The 14,604-nt window shown below is 40.2% G+C and overlaps 1 protein-coding gene across 2 annotated transcripts in view; it reads left to right on the forward strand.

Moving 5' to 3' along the window:
- Window positions 1-2,820: 2,820 nt before the first annotated feature.
- APBB1 (amyloid beta precursor protein binding family B member 1) overlaps window positions 2,821-14,604 on the forward strand; it is a 60,455-nt gene continuing 48,671 nt past the window's right edge. For both annotated transcript variants that reach the window (XM_075261148.1, XM_075261149.1), the window contains exon 1: window positions 2,821-2,922. The gene's annotated coding sequence lies outside the window, so the exon portion shown is untranslated. The remainder of the gene's footprint in view (window positions 2,923-14,604) is intronic.

Genomic DNA, 14,604 nt, shown 5'->3' on the forward strand with positions numbered 1-14,604 from the left:
GAGGGGGTTCCTCTCACCTTCTTATGGGGGGGGGGGGGGTTTCCTCTCACCCTCTTATGGGGGGGGGTTTCCTCTCACCTTCTTATGAGGGGGGTGGGGTGTTCCTCTCACCTTCTTATGGGGGGGGGTTCCTCTCTCCTTCTTATGGGGGGGGGGTTCCTCTCACCTTCTTATAGGGGGGGGGGTGTTCCTCTCACCTTCTTATGGGGGGGGGGGTTTCCTCTCACCTTCTTATGGGGGGGGGGTTTCCTCTCACCTTCTTATGGGGGGGGTGTTCCTCTCACCTTCTTATGGGGGGGTGGTTTCCTCTCACCTTCTTATGGGGGGAGGGGGTGTTCCTCTCACCTTCTTATGGGGGGGGGGGTTTCCTCTCACCTTCTTATGGGGAGGGGGGTTCCTCTCACCTTCTTATGGGGGGGGGGTGTTCCTCTCACCTTCTTATGGGGGGGGGGGGGTTTCCTCTCACCTTCTTATGGGGGGGTTAATTGCTTTATTAATTTTAATTAAAAATCCACCTGTCCTAAACCGCACACAGAAGCAGGAATACCCCCCCATCTGTTGTGCTACTGTTTGGACTAAGGGAAACAGGCTATCATACATAACCCTCGATTATAGCCTAGTAATATACTATAACACTACGAGGGCCTGAACGGAACAATCCAGAAATCCTGTAAGTCTCTGACTACCTCAAGCAGTCGGGGACATGGAGGTCATTGTGGAGTCAGACGCGACACCCGGCCGAGGCCGCCAGAAACAACAAGATATGGAAGATACCAAGTCACGTGGGGAAGGGGTAGAGATAACCTTCAGGAGACGGACATAGGTGATGTGTGTTATGGCGGCAAACTACATACAGCATCATATATATACATACATTATATTATATAGGGGTAATGTGAGGGATATAGGGACAGAGGAGGTAGATAATGAGGAATATACATTATATAGGGACAGAGGAGGTAGATAATGAGGAATATACATTATATAGGGACAGAGGAGGTAGATAATGAGGAATATACATTATATAGGGGCAGAGGAGGTAGATAATGAGGAATATACATTATATAGGGGCAGAGGAGGTAGATAATGAGGAATATACATGATATAGGGGTAATGTGAGGGATATAGGGACAGAGGAGGTAGATAATGAGGAATATACATGATATAGGGGTAATGTGAGGGATATAGGGACAGAGGAGGTAGATAATGAGGAATATACATTATATAGGGACAGAGGAGGTAGATAATGAGGAATATACAGTATATAGGGGTAATGTGAGGGATATAGGGACAGAAGAGGTAGATAATGAGGAATATACGTTATATAGGGACAGAGGAGGTAGATAATGAGGAATATACATGATATAGGGGTAATGTGAGGGATATGGGGACAGAGGAGGTAGATAATGAGGAATATACATTATATAGGGGTAATGTGAGGGATATGGGGACAGAGGAGGTAGATAATGAGGAATATACGTTATATAGGGACAGAGGAGGTAGATAATGAGGAATATACATTATATAGGGGTAATGTGAGGGATATAGGGACAGAGGAGGTAGATAATGAGGAATATACATTATATAGGGGCAGAGGAGGTAGATAATGAGGAATATACATTATATAGGGGTAATGTGAGGGATATAGGGACAGAGGAGGTAGATAATGAGGAATATACATTATATAGGGGCAGAGGAGGTAGATAATGAGGAATATACATTATATAGGGGTAATGTGAGGGATATAGGGACAGAGGAGGTAGATAATGAGGAATATACATTATATAGGGGCAGAGGAGGTAGATAATGAGGAATATACATTATATAGGGGCAGAGGAGGTAGATAATGAGGAATATACATGATATAGGGGTAATGTGAGGGATATAGGGACAGAGGAGGTAGATAATGAGGAATATACGTTATATAGGGACAGAGGAGGTAGATAATGAGGAATATACATTATATAGGGGTAATGTGAGGGATATGGGGACAGAGGAGGTAGATAATGAGGAATATACGTTATATAGGGACAGAGGAGGTAGATAATGAGGAATATACATTATATAGGGGTAATGTGAGGGGTACAGGGACTGAGGAGGTAGATAATGAGGAATATACGTTATATAGGGGTAATGTGAGGGATATAGGGACAGAGGAGGTAGATAATGAGGAATATACATTATATAGGGACAGAGGAGGTAGATAATGAGGAATATACATTATATAGGGGCAGAGGAGGTAGATAATGAGGAATATACGTTATATAGGGGTAATGTGAGGGGTACAGGGACTGAGGAGGTAGATAATGAGGAATATACGTTATATAGGGGTAATGTGAGGGATATAGGGACAGAGGAGGTAGATAATGAGGAATATACGTTATATAGGGACAGAGGAGGTAGATAATGAGGAATATACATTATATAGGGGTAATGTGAGGGATATGGGGACAGAGGAGGTAGATAATGAGGAATATACGTTATATAGGGACAGAGGAGGTAGATAATGAGGAATATACATTATATAGGGGTAATGTGAGGGATATAGGGACAGAGGAGGTAGATAATGAGGAATATACATTATATAGGGACAGAGGAGGTAGATAATGAGGAATATACATTATATAGGGGCAGAGGAGATAGATAATGAAGAATATACGTTATATAGGGGTAATGTGAGGGATATGGGGAAGATCTCTGGTGTTTGCAGTACGATTAGTGATGAGACATATTAGGGGACAGTGTGACGTATTATGATGGATTATTACATTATATACTTCGTACATTTTCTCTCTGACCTTCACAACATGGCGGCTATGAGCGGATAACCGGAATTGCGTCATCACTGTCCGGAAGTGCGGCGTAGACCATCAGGGCGGCGACCGTAGATATAACGGGACCGGGAGAAACGGAAGAGAAGAGGTGAGGTGTTAACCCTGAGAGCGCCGGTCACTGTCATATGACTGTCTATAGCGCCTGGTATCTATATACTATAGGGGAGCGACATGAGGAGCCGTGTATATATACTCAGCGCTGTACATGTATACACACCCTGTATATACCTCACTATATGTACACACACCCCTGTATATACCTCACTATATGTACACACACCCCTGTATACACCTCACTATATGTACACACCCCTGTATATACCTCACTATATGTACACACACCCCTGTATATACCTCACTATATGTACACACACCCCTGTATATACCTCACTATATGTACACACACCCCTGTATATACCTCACTATATGTACACACACCCCTGTATATACCTCACTATATGTACACACCCCTGTATATACCTCACTATATGTACACACACCCCTGTATATACCTCACTATATGTACACACACCCCTGTATATACCTCACTATATGTATACACACCCTGTATATACCTCACTATATGTACACACACCCCTGTATATACCTCACTATATGTACACACACCCCTGTATATACCTCACTATATGTACACACCCCTGTATATACCTCACTATATGTACACACACCCCTGTATATACCTCACTATATGTACACACCCCTGTATATACCTCACTATATGTACACACACCCCTGTATATACCTCACTATATGTACACACCCCTGTATATACCTCACTATATGTACACACCCCTGTATATACCTCACTATATGTACACACCTGTATATACCTCACTATATGTACACACACCCCTGTATATACCTCACTATATGTACACACACCCCTGTATATACCTCACTATATGTACACACCCCTGTATATACCTCACTATATGTACACACCTGTATATACCTCACTATATGTACACACACCCCTGTATATACCTCACTATATGTACACACACCCCTGTATATACCTCACTATATCTATACACACCCCTGTATATACCTCACTATATGTATACACCCCTGTATATACCTCACTATATGTACACACACCCCTGTATATACCTCACTATATGTACACACACCCCTGTATATACCTCACTATATGTACACACCCCTGTATACACCTCACTATATGTACACACCCCTGTATACACCTCACTATATGTACACACACCCCTGTATATACCTCACTATATGTACACACACCCCTGTATATACCTCACTATATGTACACACCTGTATATACCTCACTATATGTACACACCCCTGTATATACCTCACTATATGTACACACACCCCTGTATATACCTCACTATATCTATACACACCCCTGTATATACCTCACTATATGTACACACCCCTGTATATACCTCACTATATGTACACACACCCCTGTATATACCTCACTATATCTATACACACCCCTGTATATACCTCACTATATGTACACACACCTGTATATACCTCACTATATGTACACACACACCCCTGTATATACCTCACTATATGTACACACACCCCTGTATATACCTCACTATATGTACACACACCCCTGTATATACCTCACTATATGTATACACACCCCTGTATATACCTCACTATATGTACACACCCCTGTATATACCTCACTATATGTACACACACCCTATATATACCTCACTATATGTACACACCCTGTATATACCTCACTATATGTACACACACCCCTGTATATACCTCACTATATGTACACACACCCCTGTATATACCTCACTATATGTACACACACCCTGTATATACCTCACTATATGTACACACACCCCTGTATATACCTCACTATATGTACACACACCCCTGTATATACCTCACTATATGTACACACACCCCTGTATATACCTCACTATATGTACACACACCCCTGTATATACCTCACTATATGTACACACACCCCTGTATATACCTCACTATATCTATACACACCCCTGTATACACCTCACTATATGTATACACCCGTGTATATACCTCACTATATGTACACACACCCCTGTATATACCTCACTATATGTACACACCTCTGTATATACCTCACTATATGTACACACCCCTGTATATACCTCACTATATCTATACACACCCCTGTATATACCTCACTATATCTATACACACCCCTGTATATACCTCACTATATGTACACACACCCCTGTATATACCTCACTATATGTACACACACCCCTGTATACACCTCACTATATGTACACACACCCCTGTATATACCTCGCTATATGTACACACACTCCTGTATATACCTCACTATATGTACACACACCCCTGTATATACCTCACTATATCTATACACACCCCTGTATATACCTCACTATATGTACACACACCCCTGTATATACCTCACTATATGTACACACACCCCTGTATATACCTCACTATATGTACACACACCCCTGTATATACCTCACTATATGTACACACACCCCTGTATATACCTCACTATATGTACACACACCCCTGTATATACCTCACTATATCTATACACACCACTGTATATACCTCACTATATGTACACACACCTGTATATACCTCACTCTATGTACACACACCCCTGTATATACCTCACTATATGTACACACACCCCTGTATATACCTCACTATATCTATACACACCACTGTATATACCTCACTATATGTACACACACCTGTATATACCTCACTCTATGTACACACACCCCTGTATATACCTCACTATATGTACACACACCCCTGTATATACCTCACTATATGTACACACACCCCTGTATATACCTCACTATATGTACACACACCCCTGTATATACCTCACTATATGTATACACACCCCTGTATATACCTCACTATATGTACACACCCCTGTATATACCTCACTATATGTACACACACCCTATATATACCTCACTATATGTACACACCCTGTATATACCTCACTATATGTACACACACCCCTGTATATACCTCACTATATGTACACACACCCTGTATATACCTCACTATATGTACACACACCCCTGTATATACCTCACTATATGTACACACACCCTATATATACACCTCACTATATGTATACACACCCCTGTATATACCTCACTATATGTACACACACCCTATATATACCTCACTATATGTATACACACCCCTGTATATACCTCACTATATGTACACACACCCCTGTATATACCTCACTATATGTACACACCTCTGTATATACCTCACTATATGTACACACCCCTGTATATACCTCACTATATCTATACACACCCCTGTATATACCTCACTATATCTATACACACCCCTGTATATACCTCACTATATGTACACACACCCCTGTATATACCTCACTATATGTACACACACCCCTGTATATACCTCACTATATGTACACACACCCCTGTATATACCTCACTATATCTATACACACCCCTGTATATACCTCACTATATGTACACACTCCTGTATATACCTCACTATATGTACACACACACCCCTGTATATACCTCACTATATGTACACACACCCCTGTATATACCTCACTATATGTACACACACCCCTGTATATACCTCACTATATGTATACACACCCCTGTATATACCTCACTATATGTACACACCCCTGTATATACCTCACTATATGTACACACACCCTATATATACCTCACTATATGTACACACCCTGTATATACCTCACTATATGTACACACACCCCTGTATATACCTCACTATATGTACACACACCCCTGTATATACCTCACTATATGTACACACACCCTGTATATACCTCACTATATGTACACACACCCCTGTATATACCTCACTATATGTACACACACCCTATATATACACCTCACTATATGTATACACACCCCTGTATATACCTCACTATATGTACACACACCCTATATATACCACACTATATGTATACACACCCTGTATATACCTCACTATATGTACACACACCCCTGTATATACCTCACTATATGTACACACACCACTGTATATACCTCACTATATGTACACACACCCTGTATATACCTCACTATATGTACACACACCCCTGTATATACCTCACTATATGTACACACACCCCTGTATATACCTCACTATATCTATACACACCCCTGTATATACCTCACTATATCTATACACACCCCTGTATATACCTCACTATATCTATACACACCCCTGTATATACCTCACTATATGTACACACACCCCTGTATATACCTCACTATATGTATACACACCCCTGTATATACCTCACTATATGTATACACACCCCTGTATATATCTCACTATATGTACACACATCCCTGTATATACCTCACTATATCTATACACACCCCTGTATATATCTCACTATATGTACACACACCCCTGTATATACCTCACTATATGTACACACCTCTGTATATACCTCACTATATGTACACACACCCTGTATATACCTCACTATATGTATACACCCCTGTATATACCTCACTATATGTACACACCCCTGTATATACCTCACTATATGTATACACCCCTGTATATACCTCACTATATGTACACACCCCTGTATATACCTCACTATATGTACACACACCCCTGTATATACCTCACTATATGTACACACACCCCTGTATATACCTCACTATATGTACACACACCCCTGTATATACCTCACTATATCTATACACACCCCTGTATATACCTCACTATATGTATACACCCCTGTATATACCTCACTATATGTACACACACTCCTGTATATACCTCACTATATGTACACACACCCATGTATATATCTCACTATATGTACACACACCCCCTGTATATACCTCACTATATGTACACACACCCCTGTATATACCTCACTATATGTATACACACCCCTGTATATACCTCACTATATCTATACACACCCCTGTATATACCTCACTATATGTACACACACCCCTGTATATACCTCACTATATGTACACACACCCCTGTATACACCTCACTATATGTACACACCCCTGTATATACCTCACTATATGTATACACCCCTGTATATACCTCACTATATGTACACACACCTGTATATACCTCACTATATGTACACACCCCTGTATATACCTCACTATATGTACACACACCTGTATATACCTCACTATATGTACACACCCCTGTATATACCTCACTATATGTACACACCCCTGTATATACCTCACTATATGTACACACACCTGTATATACCTCACTATATGTACACACACCCTGTATATACCTCACTATATGTACACACACCCTATATATACCTCACTATATGTACACACACCCCTGTATATACCTCACTATATGTACACACACCCCTGTATATACCTCACTATATGTATACACCCCTGTATATACCTCACTATATGTACACACACCTGTATATACCTCACTATATGTACACACCCCTGTATATACCTCACTATATGTACACACACCCCTGTATATACCTCACTATATGTACACACACCCCTGTATATACCTCACTATATGTACACACACCCTGTATATACCTCACTATATGTACACACACCCTATATATACCTCACTATATGTACACACCCCTGTATATACCTCACTATATGTACACACACCCCTGTATATACCTCACTATATGTACACACCCCTGTATATACCTCACTATATGTACACACACCCTGTATATACCTCACTATATGTACACACACCCTATATATACCTCACTATATGTACACACCCCTGTATATACCTCACTATATGTACACACACCCTGTATATACCTCACTATATGTACACACACCCTATATATACCTCACTATATGTACACACACCCCTGTATATACCTCACTATATGTACACACCCCTGTATATACCTCACTATATGTACACACACCCCTGTATATACCTCACTATATGTACACACACCCCTGTATATACCTCACTATATGTACACACCCCTGTATACACCTCACTATATGTACACACCCCCCTGTATATACCTCACTATATGTATACACCCCTGTATATACCTCACTATATGTACACACACCCCTGTATATACCTCACTATATGTACACACACCCCTGTATATACCTCACTATATCTATACACACCCCTGTATATACCTCACTATATGTATACACACCCCTGTATATACCTCACTATATGTACACACACTCCTGTATATACCTCACTATATGTACACACACCCTTGTATATACCTCACTATATGTACACACACCCCTGTATATACCTCACTATATGTACACACACTCCTGTATATACCTCACTATATGTACACACACCCCTGTATATACCTCACTATATGTACACACACCCCTGTATACACCTCACTATATGTATACACACCCCTGTATATACCTCACTATATGTACACACACTCCTGTATATACCTCACTATATGTACACACACCCCTGTATATACCTCACTATATGTACACACACCCTGTATACACCTCACTATATGTATACACACCCCTGTATATACCTCACTATATGTACACACACTCCTGTATATACCTCACTATATGTACACACACCCCTGTATATACCTCACTATATGTATACACACCCCTGTATATACCTCACTATATGTACACACACTCCTGTATATACCTCACTATATGTACACACACCCCTGTATATACCTCACTATATGTACACACACCCCTGTATACACCTCACTATATGTATACACACCCCTGTATATACCTCACTATATGTACACACACTCCTGTATATACCTCACTATATGTACACACACCCCTGTATATACCTCACTATATGTACACACACCCCTGTATATACCTCACTATATGTACACACACCCCTGTATACACCTCACTATATGTACACACACCCCTGTATATACCTCACTATATGTACACACACCCCTGTATATATCTCACTATATGTACACACACCCCTGTATATACCTCACTATATGTACACACCCCTGTATATACCTCACTATATGTATACACACCCCTGTATATACCTCACTATATGTACACACACCCCTGTATATACCTCACTATATGTATACACACCCCTGTATATACCTCACTATATGTACACACACCCTGTATACACCTCACTATATCTATACACACCCCTGTATATACCTCACTATATGTACACACACCCCTGTATATACCTCACTATATGTATACACACCCCTGTATATACCTCACTATATGTACACACCCCTGTATATACCTCACTATATGTACACACTCCTGTATACACCTCACTATATCTATACACACCCCTGTATACACCTCACTATATGTATACACCCCTGTATATACCTCACTATATGTACACACTCCTGTATACACCTCACTATATCTATACACACCCCTGTATACACCTCACTATATGTATACACACCCTGTATATACCTCACTATATGTACACACACCCTGTATATACCTCACTATATGTACACACCCCTGTATATACCTCACTATATGTACACACACCCCTGTATATACCTCACTATATGTACACACACCCCTGTATATACCTCACTATATGTACACACACCCTGTATACACCTCACTATATGTACACACTCCTGTATACACCTCACTATATCTATACACACCCCTGTATATACCTCACTATATGTACACACACCCCTGTATATACCTCACTATATGTACACACACCCCTGTATATACCTCACTATATGTACACACACCCCTGTATATACCTCACTATATGTACACACACCCCTGTATATACCTCACTATATGTATACACACCCCTGTATATACCTCACTATATCTATACACACCCCTGTATATACCTCACTATGTGTACACACACCCCTGTATATACCTCACTATATGTATACACACCCCTGTATATACCTCACTATATGTACACACCCCTGTATATACCTCACTATATGTACACACACCCCTGTATATACCTCACTATATGTATACACCCCTGTATATACCTCACTATATGTATACACACCCCTGTATATACCTCACTATATGTACACACACCCCTGTATATACCTCACTATATGTACACACACCCCTGTATATACCTCACTATATGTACATACCCCTGTATATACCTCACTATATCTATACACACCCCTGTATATACCTTACTATATGTACACACCCCTGTATATACCTCACTATATGTACACACACCCCTGTATATACCTCACTATATGTACACACACCCCTGTATATACCTCACTATATGTATACACACCCCTGTATATACCTCACTATATGTATACACACCCCTGTATATACCTCACTATATGTATACACACCCCTGTATATACCTCACTATATCTATACACACCCCTGTATATACCTTACTATATGTACACACACCCTGTATATACCTCACTATATGTATACACCCCTGTATATACCTCACTATATGTACACACACCTGTATATACCTCACTATATGTACACACACCCTGTATATACCTCACTATATGTACACACCCCTGTATATACCTCACTATATGTACACACACCCCTGTATATACCTCACTATATGTATACACACCCCTGTATATACCTCACTATATGTATACACACCCCTGTATATACCTCACTATATGTACACACACCCCTGTATATACCTCACTATATGTATACACACCCCTGTATATACCTCACTATATGTACACACACCCCTGTATATACCTCACTATATGTACACACACCCCTGTATATACCTCACTATATGTACACACCCCTGTATATACCTCACTATATGTACACCCCCCCCTGTATATACCTCACTATATGTACACACCCCTGTATATACCTCACTATATGTACACACCCCTGTATATACCTCACTATATGTACACACACCCCTGTATATACCTCACTATATGTATACACCCCTGTATATACCTCACTATATGTACACACACCCCTGTATATACCTCACTATATGTACACACACCCCTGTATATACCTCACTATATGTACACACACCCCTGTATATACCTCACTATATGTACACACACCCCTGTATATACCTCACTATATGTACACACACCCCTGTATATACCTCACTATATGTACACACACCCCTGTATATACCTCACTATATGTACACACACCCCTGTATATACCTCACTATATGTACACACACCCCTGTATATACCTCACTATATGTACACACACCCCTGTATATACCTCACTATATGTACACACACTCCTGTATACACCTCACTATATGTACACACACCCCTGTATATACCTCACTATATGTACACACACCCCTGTATATACCTCACTATATGTACACACACCCCTGTATATACCTCACTATATCTATACACACCCCTGTATATACCTCACTATATGTATACACCCCTGTATATACCTCTCTATATGTACACACACTCCTGTATATACCTCACTATATGTACACACACCCCTGTATACACCTCACTATATGTACACACACCCCTGTATATACCTCACTATATGTACACACACCCCTGTATATACCTCACTATATCTATACACACCCCTGTATATACCTCACTATATGTACACACACCCCTGTATATACCTCACTATATGTACACACACCCCTGTATATACCTCACTATATGTACACACACCCCTGTATACACCTCACTATATGTACACACACCCCTGTATATACCTCACTATATGTACACACACCCCTGTATATACCTCACTATATGTATACACACCCCTGTATATACCTCACTATATGTACACACACCCCTGTATACACCTCACTCTATGTACACACACCCCTGTATATATCTCACTATATGTACACACACCCCTGTATATACCTCACTACATGTATACACCCCTGTATATACCTCACTATATCTATACACACCCCTGTATATACCTCACTATATGTATACACCCCTGTATATACCTCACTATATGTACACACACCCCTGTATATATCTCACTATATGTACACACACCCCTGTATATACCTCACTATATGTATACACACCCCTGTATATACCTCACTATATGTACACACACCCCTGTATACACCTCACTATATGTACACACACCCCTGTATATACCTCACTATATGTACACACCCCTGTATATACCTCACTATATCTATACACACCCCTGTATATACCTCACTATATGTATACACACCCCTGTATATACCTCACTATATGTACACACACCCCTGTATATACCTCACTATATGTATACACACCCTGTATATACCTCACTATATGTATACACACCCCTGTATATACCTCACTATATGTACACACCCCTGTATATACCTCACTATATGTACACACACCCCTGTATATACCTCACTATATGTATACACACCCCTGTATACACCTCACTATATGTACACACACCCCTGTATATACCTCACTATATGTACACACACCCCTGTATATACCTCACTATATGTACACACACCCCTGTATATACCTCACTATATGTATACACACCCCTGTATATACCTCACTATATGTACACACACCCCTGTATATACCTCACTATATCTATACACACCCCTGTATATACCTCACTATATGTACACACACCCCTGTATATACCTCACTATATGTATACACACCCCTGTATATACCTCACTATATGTATACACACCCCTGTATATATCTCACTATATGTACACACATCCCTGTATATACCTCACTATATCTATACACACCCCTGTATATACCTCACTATATGTACACACACCCCTGTATATACCTCACTATATGTACACACCTCTGTATATACCTCACTATATGTACACACACCCTGTATATACCTCACTATATGTATACACCCCTGTATATACCTCACTATATGTACACACCCCTGTATATACCTCACTATATGTACACACACCCCTGTATATACCTCACTATATGTACACACACCCCTGTATATACCTCACTATATGTACACACACCCCTGTATATACCTCACTATATCTATACACACCCCTGTATATACCTCACTATATGTATACACCCCTGTATATACCTCACTATATGTACACACACTCCTGTATATACCTCACTATATGTACACACCCCTGTATATACCTCACTCTATGTACACACACCCCTGTATATACCTCACTATATGTACACACACCCCTGTATACACCTCACTATATATATACACACCCCTGTATATACCTCACTATATGTACACACACCCCTGTATACACCTCACTATATGTATACACACCCCTGTATATACCTCACTATATGTACACACACCCCTGTATACACCTCACTATATGTATACACACCCCTGTATATACCTCACTATATCTATACACACCCCTGTATATACCTCACTATATGTACACACACCCCTGTATATACCTCACTATATGTACACACACCCCTGTATACACCTCACTATATGTACACACCCCTGTATATACCTCACTATATGTATACACCCCTGTATATACCTCACTATATGTACACACACCTGTATATACCTCACTATATGTACACACCCCTGTATATACCTCACTATATGTACACACACCTGTATATACCTCACTATATGTACACACACCCTGTATATATTTCACTATATGTACACACACCCCTGTATATACCTCACTATATGTACACACACCCCTGTATATACCT

The sequence above is a fragment of the Leptodactylus fuscus genome, assembly GCF_031893055.1.
Source record: "Leptodactylus fuscus isolate aLepFus1 chromosome 2 unlocalized genomic scaffold, aLepFus1.hap2 SUPER_2_unloc_1, whole genome shotgun sequence".
Taxonomy (NCBI): Eukaryota; Metazoa; Chordata; class Amphibia; order Anura; family Leptodactylidae; genus Leptodactylus; species Leptodactylus fuscus.